This window comes from Notolepis coatsorum (assembly GCF_963971535.1).
Source record: "Notolepis coatsorum genome assembly, chromosome: 5".
Taxonomy (NCBI): Eukaryota; Metazoa; Chordata; class Actinopteri; order Aulopiformes; family Paralepididae; genus Notolepis; species Notolepis coatsorum.
In genome coordinates, this window is record NC_140169.1 from 61,318,244 (window position 1) to 61,327,296 (window position 9,053).

At 42.0% G+C, this 9,053-nt stretch overlaps 1 pseudogene across 1 annotated transcript in view; it reads right to left on the reverse strand.

Annotated features, from left to right (window-relative positions):
• Window positions 1-337: 337 nt before the first annotated feature.
• The window catches only part of LOC311228225 (aspartate--tRNA ligase, cytoplasmic-like), a 159,489-nt pseudogene continuing 150,773 nt past the window's right edge, over window positions 338-9,053 (reverse strand). Inside the window, exons 13-17 of the transcript XR_014621054.1 lie at window positions 8,825-8,867; window positions 7,650-7,730; window positions 6,950-7,061; window positions 2,063-2,134; window positions 338-908 (exon numbers count right to left, since the gene is read on the reverse strand). The product of XR_014621054.1 is annotated as an aspartate--tRNA ligase, cytoplasmic-like (transcript). The remainder of the gene's footprint in view (window positions 909-2,062; window positions 2,135-6,949; window positions 7,062-7,649; window positions 7,731-8,824; window positions 8,868-9,053) is intronic.

Sequence of the window (9,053 nt, forward strand, 5' to 3'; positions counted from 1 at the left end):
TGACCCAACAAGGGGCGTGGCACTCAATGTGTTAAGAGGACATCAGTGACCCAACAAGGGGCGTGGCACTCAATGTGTTAAGAGGACATCAGTGACCCAACAAGGGGCGTGGCACTCAATGTGTTAAGAGGACATCAGTGACCCAACAAGGGGCGTGGCACTCAATGTGTTAAGAGGACATCAGTGACCCAACAAGGCCGATCCCATTCAAAACTGAAGCAATATAAAATGCTCCACAGCAACATATATAATATATTGTAACACCTATACGGATGTGGCGACCAAAGTGGGACGGCCCATTGTAAGAAACATAATAAATAAACACACACACGCAAAATGAGAGCGAAAAAAAACATTTATGGGTTTGAAGTGTCATTCTTTTTTTCTTTTAAATCATTATTAACTTGTCAGTTAGTCCTCCAATTACTTATAAAACATCGGCAATAAACATAATCAACACTTGAATATTGCTCAGGAGCACAATTATTCCAAACTCTGCAGCAGGTGTGACTGATGGGCATCAAAGACGGCTGTTCCTCCTGCAGAAAAGACTTTCCACATACAACACTGATTTATTGACGAGCAGGTGTAGCAGTGAACATATTGTAGCGTGTATGTTAACAGCTTATCCCTTTATATCTGCTCTGCATCCCGATTCCCACGGCGCACCCTAGTGTTGCACCGACAGTGTGTCTCTAGTCTTACGGTTATGATCATGTTATCGGCACGTCTACAGGTGGTTTCTCTCTCATTTAGGGGATTCCTTTGTTTTCTGTCGAGACCAGTCCAGCGGTGGCAGCAGGAGGAGGCGTGGCCTCAAGGGGTGAGGCGCTTGGGGTCACGTGGGAACATGGACGTCTGCCGGACATTGTGGAGGCCGAGGTAGAGCATGCAGACTCTCTCCAGACCTGTAGGGGGCGATATTTCACTGGTCGTCACTCCCAGGGTACATTCAGGAGTGGTAGTATTCTCTATTTGCAGGGAGCAATGATGCCAACTAAATTATTATTATTATATATATATATATATATATATATATATATATATATATATATATATATATATATATATATATATATATATATATTTTTTTTTTTACTTGCTTGAGATTCAGTCAAATGGAAATTGTGTTTCTCAATCTCACTGCATTATTTTACAGCAAGTATGTTGAAGTACAATTATCCAACATGTTAGATATAGTAGAAAGTAGGGCTGTCAGTTTATCGCGTTAATCAGATTAATTAACTACACAGCAAATTATCGCGTTATGAAAATTAACTCAAAAATATGTTTGTAATTTTTTTTATTAAACTTTTTTATAATTTTTTTTGTATCATTCATTTCATAAGAACGTAGAATAAACATTTACAGATTTTTTTTAAATGGTCCATTTGCTTGTTCTTGGTATCTGATTCTAGGGACATCTATGGATCTCAGGGAATGTATTCCCAGTGTCAGAAATACTGTGTTACTAGGCTTGAGTAAATTGTAATTAACCAAATGAGAATATCAATTCCATTTATTTTTAATACTGTGAATAACACCATGCTCAAATTGACCAGACCTGAAAAACCTAAGCAAATTAATAGATGGAAGATGAATTCTGCCATCCGGACACATGCAATTTGAAATATGATTATAGAATATAAAATATCAGGCCTAAAATGGTTATGCGATTAAAATGTGATTAATTAGATTAATTAATAACAAATCCTGTAATTAATTAGATAAACATTTTTAATCGCCTGACAGCACTAGTAGAAAGCTATCCGGCGGCAAGCTAGCATAGCTTAGCACAAATTAATGGAAGCGGATACGGACCTCTAGCCTAGCTTAGAACTCTGGGAGAGGTGTGTTTGGCCAACAGCTAGGCTAGCTGGTCCGTATCCGCTTCCATTCATTTGTGCTAAGCTAGGCTAGCTTGCAGCCGGATAGCTTTCTACTGAACACACAGAGAGGACGCTGGTATCCATCTTCTTGTCTGACTCTGGAGAGCACATTTCCCATCATGTTGTGGCGTGTTCCTTTAAAGGTGGAATAACAGTGTCTGTTATTGACTTACCGATGCCACCTCCACCGTGGGGAGGGGCTCCATAGCGGAAGGAATCGATGTAGGCCTTGATCTTCTCCAGATCTGTACAATTACACACCAAACAGGTTACATCACAGGAATCACTGAGATGTACGGTATATAAGTACCATAAGGATCAGCAAACATGACATAATAATAATTCATTATATTTGTAAAGCGCAAATGCATTGTTTTTCCAATCTTCATACTTGTTCATTTTACTTTATATTATGTTATTCTACATTACATTTGTTGGGTTTCAAGCACGAAGTGCAGAAACCCTATTATTTTTGTGTGAATACATTTTTTTCCTCCTTCAGCATTGGTTTTGCAAATTCCCGTGAGAGTAAACGGCAGCAACATGAACTTTGACCTAAAGGGGGTGCTATAATTAAAGGTCAAACTTTTTAACTTTGAAAGGTCAGAACTCCTACACCGTGATTACGATTTACACAAAACCTGATACAGACATCCATCTCTACAAGGAGCCATAAAGTCCACCATATTGGATTTGATGTAAAACACATTTGTGAAATCTCCTCCTGGTCCGATTACTACAAAATTTGCTGTGGATCCTTAATGGATGAAGCTTATTAAAGTTAGTACACAGATTGTTGATATTTTTTAGTTTTGAAGAAATTAACCAATTAACTTCAAAAAGGCGTGGCTAAGTACATAAAAATATGCAAGTCAACAACCGCTAGGCCAATCATCAAGACATTTGCAGGATATGTCCACATAACTACCGGAAACATATCCTGAAAATTCCATTCAGATCGACCACTAGGGGGCACTACAAATGCCCAAAATGTACGTGGCATAACACGAATCGGACTAACGTTATTATATCTAGGAACTGGGCTTAAAGTCCTAATAGCCAGAGACATAGCCAGACAACTTCAAGTACCTTGGAACTTCTGACATAGCTAGATAAACAGCCAGACACCATCTCATGACAACCTGTGCATTTCCACAGGTTCTCTTAGGAATGCCTGACATGACCAAAACGTTTTTCTTTCCTATGTAACCTTGTGTATTACAGTATAAAGCCCAGCGTTATTAACCTCTTACCATGCACACAATCGGGCCGTCATGACCATGCACGCACGTCGAGGCACTTTGCAAGCGTCTACCTGCTCGGGGCTGCATTTTATGCATTCCGTGCCTCGGTTCTCGAGTTACATGACGATATGTCAGACGAGCATCTTTTTACAGGCCGAGCGTCAAATGACCAATGACCAAATGACCAATATATGCTCGAGAACTGACCAACGGCCGCTGATGGCGAAAATGATTCGTCAGCGTTGTAGCTAGGGATGCACCGATCCGATATTGGTATCGGCCGCCGATATCAGTGAAATATAGGAATATGCTAATATAGGAAGTAGGTGAAAGTTGATTTGATGAACGAACATGAGTTTTGATTCTGACTTAATGGAGGTGGATGGCAGAAATGGATTTTGGAACTCTCTTTTTTGGTGTCGGTTTACTAAAACCTCTCTCAAACACTCATTTCTGAACGGATGTTTATAACTTGGACCTGTACTACATAAGACTTCAGGCTGTGGAACCGCAGTGACTTCCAGCTCATCCCTCTATGCTGGAATAATGGAATCTGGAATCTTGCAACCACTAAAGAAAAATGTGAGTACACAAGTTCAAGTTCAAACCTCTGTTACTCTATTTCATTAGCACTCAAATAGATTCTCCTTTTTTGCATTAGTAACTTCAGAATGTTATCTTTCAAAAGAGACCAGGTGCACGCATGTGCTATAAGTATAAAGTATAAAGCTAAGCTTTGCAAAAAAAGTATGCAGTCCTCAAGTTCAAGTAAAAATAATTGGCCGCTTTTCAGCCTGCCTGTTAAGGGTTAAACTTTGGGCTCACTTCTCGGATTGTCTTGTACACTCTGTGCGCAGAAATAAAAAAATTTCTTATAGTATAGAATAGGTAAAGCAGGGTGTCAATCAAACAACTTAGCTTTAGCTTTCAAACGATCGCCGTTTACAAACATACCGTGTTCGAGCAATACCAACAGAGTCAGGTGACTAAGCTGCCCCTACCTGTGCGAGCTGCTGCGCTAAGAAAGTACAACAGGGCTCTAGTTTCAAGTTTCAAGTTTCTTTAATAGTTGTCATACAGAAGTACAGAATACTTTCATACAAAATGCTTCTTACTGTTACGCTCCAGAGACTGTGCTAGACAAGATAGTATCAAATAACATTGAATACTTTACATGAGTGCATGTAATTTAGAAGAAGAAAATGAGGTCACAGTGTTCGGTATAGACATATGTACAATGTTCTGAGTTACCATATAATAATATACAATACTATGCAGTGTACTAATGTACAGTACTATATAGTGCAAAGCAGAAATGGGATGAGGTACAATTTAGGTACAATTTACAGTAAGGTGTACGAGTTGTAGTGCAATCCTTCATCAATAAATATAAAGTGTGGGGAGTGGGTGCTACAGTGTGTTTGTTTAAAGTGGGTGTGTGCTATAAAGTGTGTGGAGTGGGTGCTACAGTGTGTTTGTTTAAAGTGAGTGTGTGCGTGTGGATGTGTGTGCTATGTGCGTTTGGTGGTTGTTGTTGTGTAGTGTTCATTGTTCGTTTAGCAGCCTGATGGCCTGGGGATAGAAGCTTCTTCTGAGTCTTTCTGTGCTCGCCTTGAGACTCCGGTATCGCTTGCCTGACCGCAGCAGTTCAAAGAGGCAGTTGTTCGGGTGACTGGAGTCTTTAATGATTCTCTTAGCCTTGCCCTTGCAACGCTTGTTGTAAATGTTCTGGAGGGTGGGGAGCCCCCCTCCAATTGTGCGTTCGGCTGAACGTGTCACTCTTTGTAGTCTGCTTCGGTCTTGTGCAGTGCTATTCCCAAACCAGGAGGTGATGTTGCCGGTCAAGATGCTCTCTATTGTACATGAGTAGAAGTTCTTAAGGATCTTCTGACTGACTTGGAACTTCCTTAGGCGCCTGAGGAAGTAGAGGCGTTGTCGTGCCTTCTTCACAACACTGTCAATGTGTGTGGTCCATGTCAAGTCCTCGGATATGTAGGCTCCGAGGTACTTAAAGCTGTTGACTCTCTCAACCGGTGCCCCGTCGATGCTGAGGGGGCTGTAGTCCTTGACCCCCGACCTCCTGAAGTCCACAATCATCTCCTTTGTTTTGCTGACGTTCAGGGAGAGGCTGTTTTCCTGGCACCATCCCGCCAGGACCTTGACCTCTTCCAGGTAGGCCCTCTCGTCGTTGGCAGAGATCAGGCCCACCACCACTGTGTCGTCAGCAAATTTGATGATTGTATTGCTACTCCGCTGAGCCACACAGTCGTGTGTGTACAGGGAGTAGAGGAGGGGACTCAGAACACAGCCCTGGGGGGCCCCTATGTTGAGGGTGATGGATGAGGAGGTGCAGTTGCCTGCTCTCACCACCTGGGGTCTGCCAGTCAGGAAGTCCAAGACCCACTGGCAGAGGTCATAGTTCAAGCCCAGGTCCCTGAGCTTGGCTATGAGTATGGAGGGGACTATGGTATTGAATGCTGAGCTGTAGTCGATGAACAGCATTCTCACATAGTTCCCCTGCCTCTTGTCCAGGTGTGATGCTGCTGTGTGCAGCACATGGGCTATGGCGTCCTCCGTGGACCTGTTGGGGCGGTATGCAAATTGCAGGGGGTCCATGTTGATGGGGAGGGAGGAGCAGATGTAGCCCTTTACTAGCTTCTCAAAGCACTTCATGGCTATGGAGGTGAGAGCTACAGGGCGGTAGTCGTTGAGGCAAGCAGGCTTGGATTTTTTGGGTACAGGGATAATAGTGGACTTCTTCAGGCAGGTGGGGATGACAGCCTGTTCTAAGGACAGGTTAAATATGTCAGTGAATACTGGGGCCAGTTGGTCGGCACAGACTTTTAGGACGCGGCCGGGGATGCCGTCCGGACCTGCTGCCTTCCTGATATTCACTCTATGGAGAAACCATGGCACTCCCCTGACTAAAAGTTGTTTCAAACGAAAACGGCTGGATGTCATTTTGCCAAATCAGCACGGCTGTGAGTGTGAGTCTTTCACCTTTTACATTATGATATCTAGTTTTGGCATGGATTGATTGTTTAGATCGCTTAGATCGTTTGGATTGTTAGATTGGCTTGAAACCCGTTCTTTGCCCCTTGCGGCTATAATATTCTACCGTAATTGTCTGTCGGTTAATGTCGCACCAAACGACTAAATCAAATTCCTTATATGTAAACTACTTGGCAATAAAGCCTTTTCCGGTTCTGAATGCCGACGTGTGAAACAGACCGTAGCCCGTAGTAGGAGGAGCGGAGGCCTTCTCGGTTGTGTTTAGCGGTTACTAGTATAGTGCTGAGGTCCTTCCAGGGGGGTTTTAACACGATTGTGTATAGCTACTTTAGTTGTGATAACTCTACTGCTGTGAGGTGAAACCAGCTTGCAGCGAGCTGAAAGACTTACATTTTCATTTCTTTATTTCGCACCATTTCAGCAAAACAGTAAAAAAAAATCGAAACATTGACCATGACAGCAAGTGTATAAAGGTGCTGAGTAGAGGCAAGAGACCCAGATGGACCTCAACTCATTAAATCATGGGGGAAAAAAAGAAGAAAAAAACACAAAAACAAAAGTAGGTTTAGGTTGCTTAGCAACATCGGAGCAACATGCCGTTTCCTCTTACTCTCCACGTTTAAGTACATTTCGTTGTACTGTGCTCGTGCTGTGCAATGACATGTAATATAATCAGGTTTTAAACAAGGCGCAGTTACCTCTCATGGCCACACGTTGCCAATCTTCTCTGTCAACATCTGTACCGACTCACCTATCTGTGGTGCAGGACTCACCTATCTGGTGGAGCACGGCTCTCTGACTCACCTATCTGGTGGTGCACGGCTCTCTCGGTCAGCAGCTGCGCGTCATGGATCCTCTGAGCTCCAGACAGGATCTCTTCTCCTCTCATGAACATATCATAGGAGTTGGAATATTTCTAAGAAATGAATACGGGACTTTTTTTTACTGACATATGATCAATACAACTATGAAAGATAATAATAATGTTGACATCACCTTGAGGTCCTTGTACATGCATTAACAGTGTGTGTGTGTTAGAGCTATCAGAACAAATGTCAATATTCAAATGTATTTTTCTTCAAGATTTTGACTACCAAACTGTCACAGTGTAACGTAAATAAACAAATAAAAACATTATTGATATGAGGTGAACTGAAAATGCATCACTGGTTCCTTTTTTGTGATTTTGAAAAAATGTACCTTCAATACAAGCCAATAAATGTGTTACAAAGCACAGCCTAATGCCTAATGATAGTTTCCATAGCAAATACAACACAATGAATTGTAAGCTGCTTACAGCTGCTTTGATGTGGTAATAAAATGTAAATGTCATCATTGATATTAAAAATGTATTTGAATTAGCCTAATTTCAGTTGAATGTGTGGGGACAATTGACAGCCCTAGTGTGTATGTGTGTGTGTGTGTGTGTGTGTGTGTGTGTGTGTGTGTGTGTGTGTGTGTGTGTGTGTGTGTGTGTGTGTGTGTGTGTGTGTGTGTGTCTTACAGGGTTAGTGGGGTCAGGCATAGTGTAGAAAGGCCTCACAGCCAGGGGGTACTTGTCCAGTACGTAGAAGTCTGTGTCGTACTAACAAAAAGAGAGACAACAAGAATGGGAGAGATTCATATTGACAGAAAGAGAGAGAGAAAACAAGAATGGGAGAGATTCATATTGACAGAGAGAGAGAGAGAGAGAGAGAGACAACAAGAATGGGAGAGATTCATATTGACAGAGAGAGAGAGAGAACAAGAATGGGAGAGATTCATATGGACAGAAAGAGAGAGACAACAAGAATGGGAGAGATTCATATTGACAGAGAGAGAGACAACAAGAATGAGAGATTCATATTGACAGAGAGAGAGAGACAACAAGAATGGGAGAGATTCATATTGACAGAAAGAGAGAGACAACAAGAATGGGAGATTCATATTGACAGAGAGAGAGAGAGAACAAGAATGGGAGAGATTCATATGGACAGAAAGAGAGAGACAACAAGAATGGGAGAGATTCATATTGACAGAGAGAGAGACAACAAGAATGAGAGATTCATATTGACAGAAAGAGAGAGACAACAAGAATGGGAGAGATTCATATTGACAGAGAGAGAGAGAGAACAAGAATGGGAGAGATTCATATTGACAGAAAGAGAGAGACAACAAGAATGGGAGAGATTCATATTGACAGAGAGAGAGAGAGAACAAGAATGGGAGAGATTCATATTGACAGAAAGAGAGAGAGAACAAGAATGGGAGAGATTCATATTGACAGAAAGAGAGAGAGACAACAAGAATGGGAGAGATTCATATTGACAGAGAGAGAGAGAGAGAGACAACAAGAATGAGAGAGATTCATACTGACAGAAAGAGAGAGAAAACAAGAATGGGAGAGATTCATACTGACAGAAAGAGAGAGAGAAAACAAGAATGGGAGAGATTCATATTGACAGAGAGAGAGAGAGACAACAAGAATGGGAGAGATTCATATTGACAGAGAGAGAGAGACAACAAGAATGGGAGAGATTCATATTGACAGAGAGAGAGAGAGAGAGAGAGAGAGAGAGAGAGAGAGACAACAAGTATGGAAGAGATTCAATGAAGAGATGAACTTGACGTCACAATAGGAGTAACGGCTTCAGCCTCAGGGGGGCAGCAGTACCTTCCCCCACCCCTAGGCAGCAGTACCTTCTCTTTCACCAGGCGGCCCAGTAGCTTTTCATTGGGTGTGCTGTAGAAAACAGGAGGCAAAAGATAACATTATTATCTTTGAGGCTAATCCGTGCACATTATCTTCGAGGCTAATCTGTGCACATTATCTTTCACATTCAATAATTTTATATTAGCCATTGGCTAATATGACAACATGCATCGTGCTTTTAGACTAAACTACCAGCCCACTGTGTTTCATGTCTTT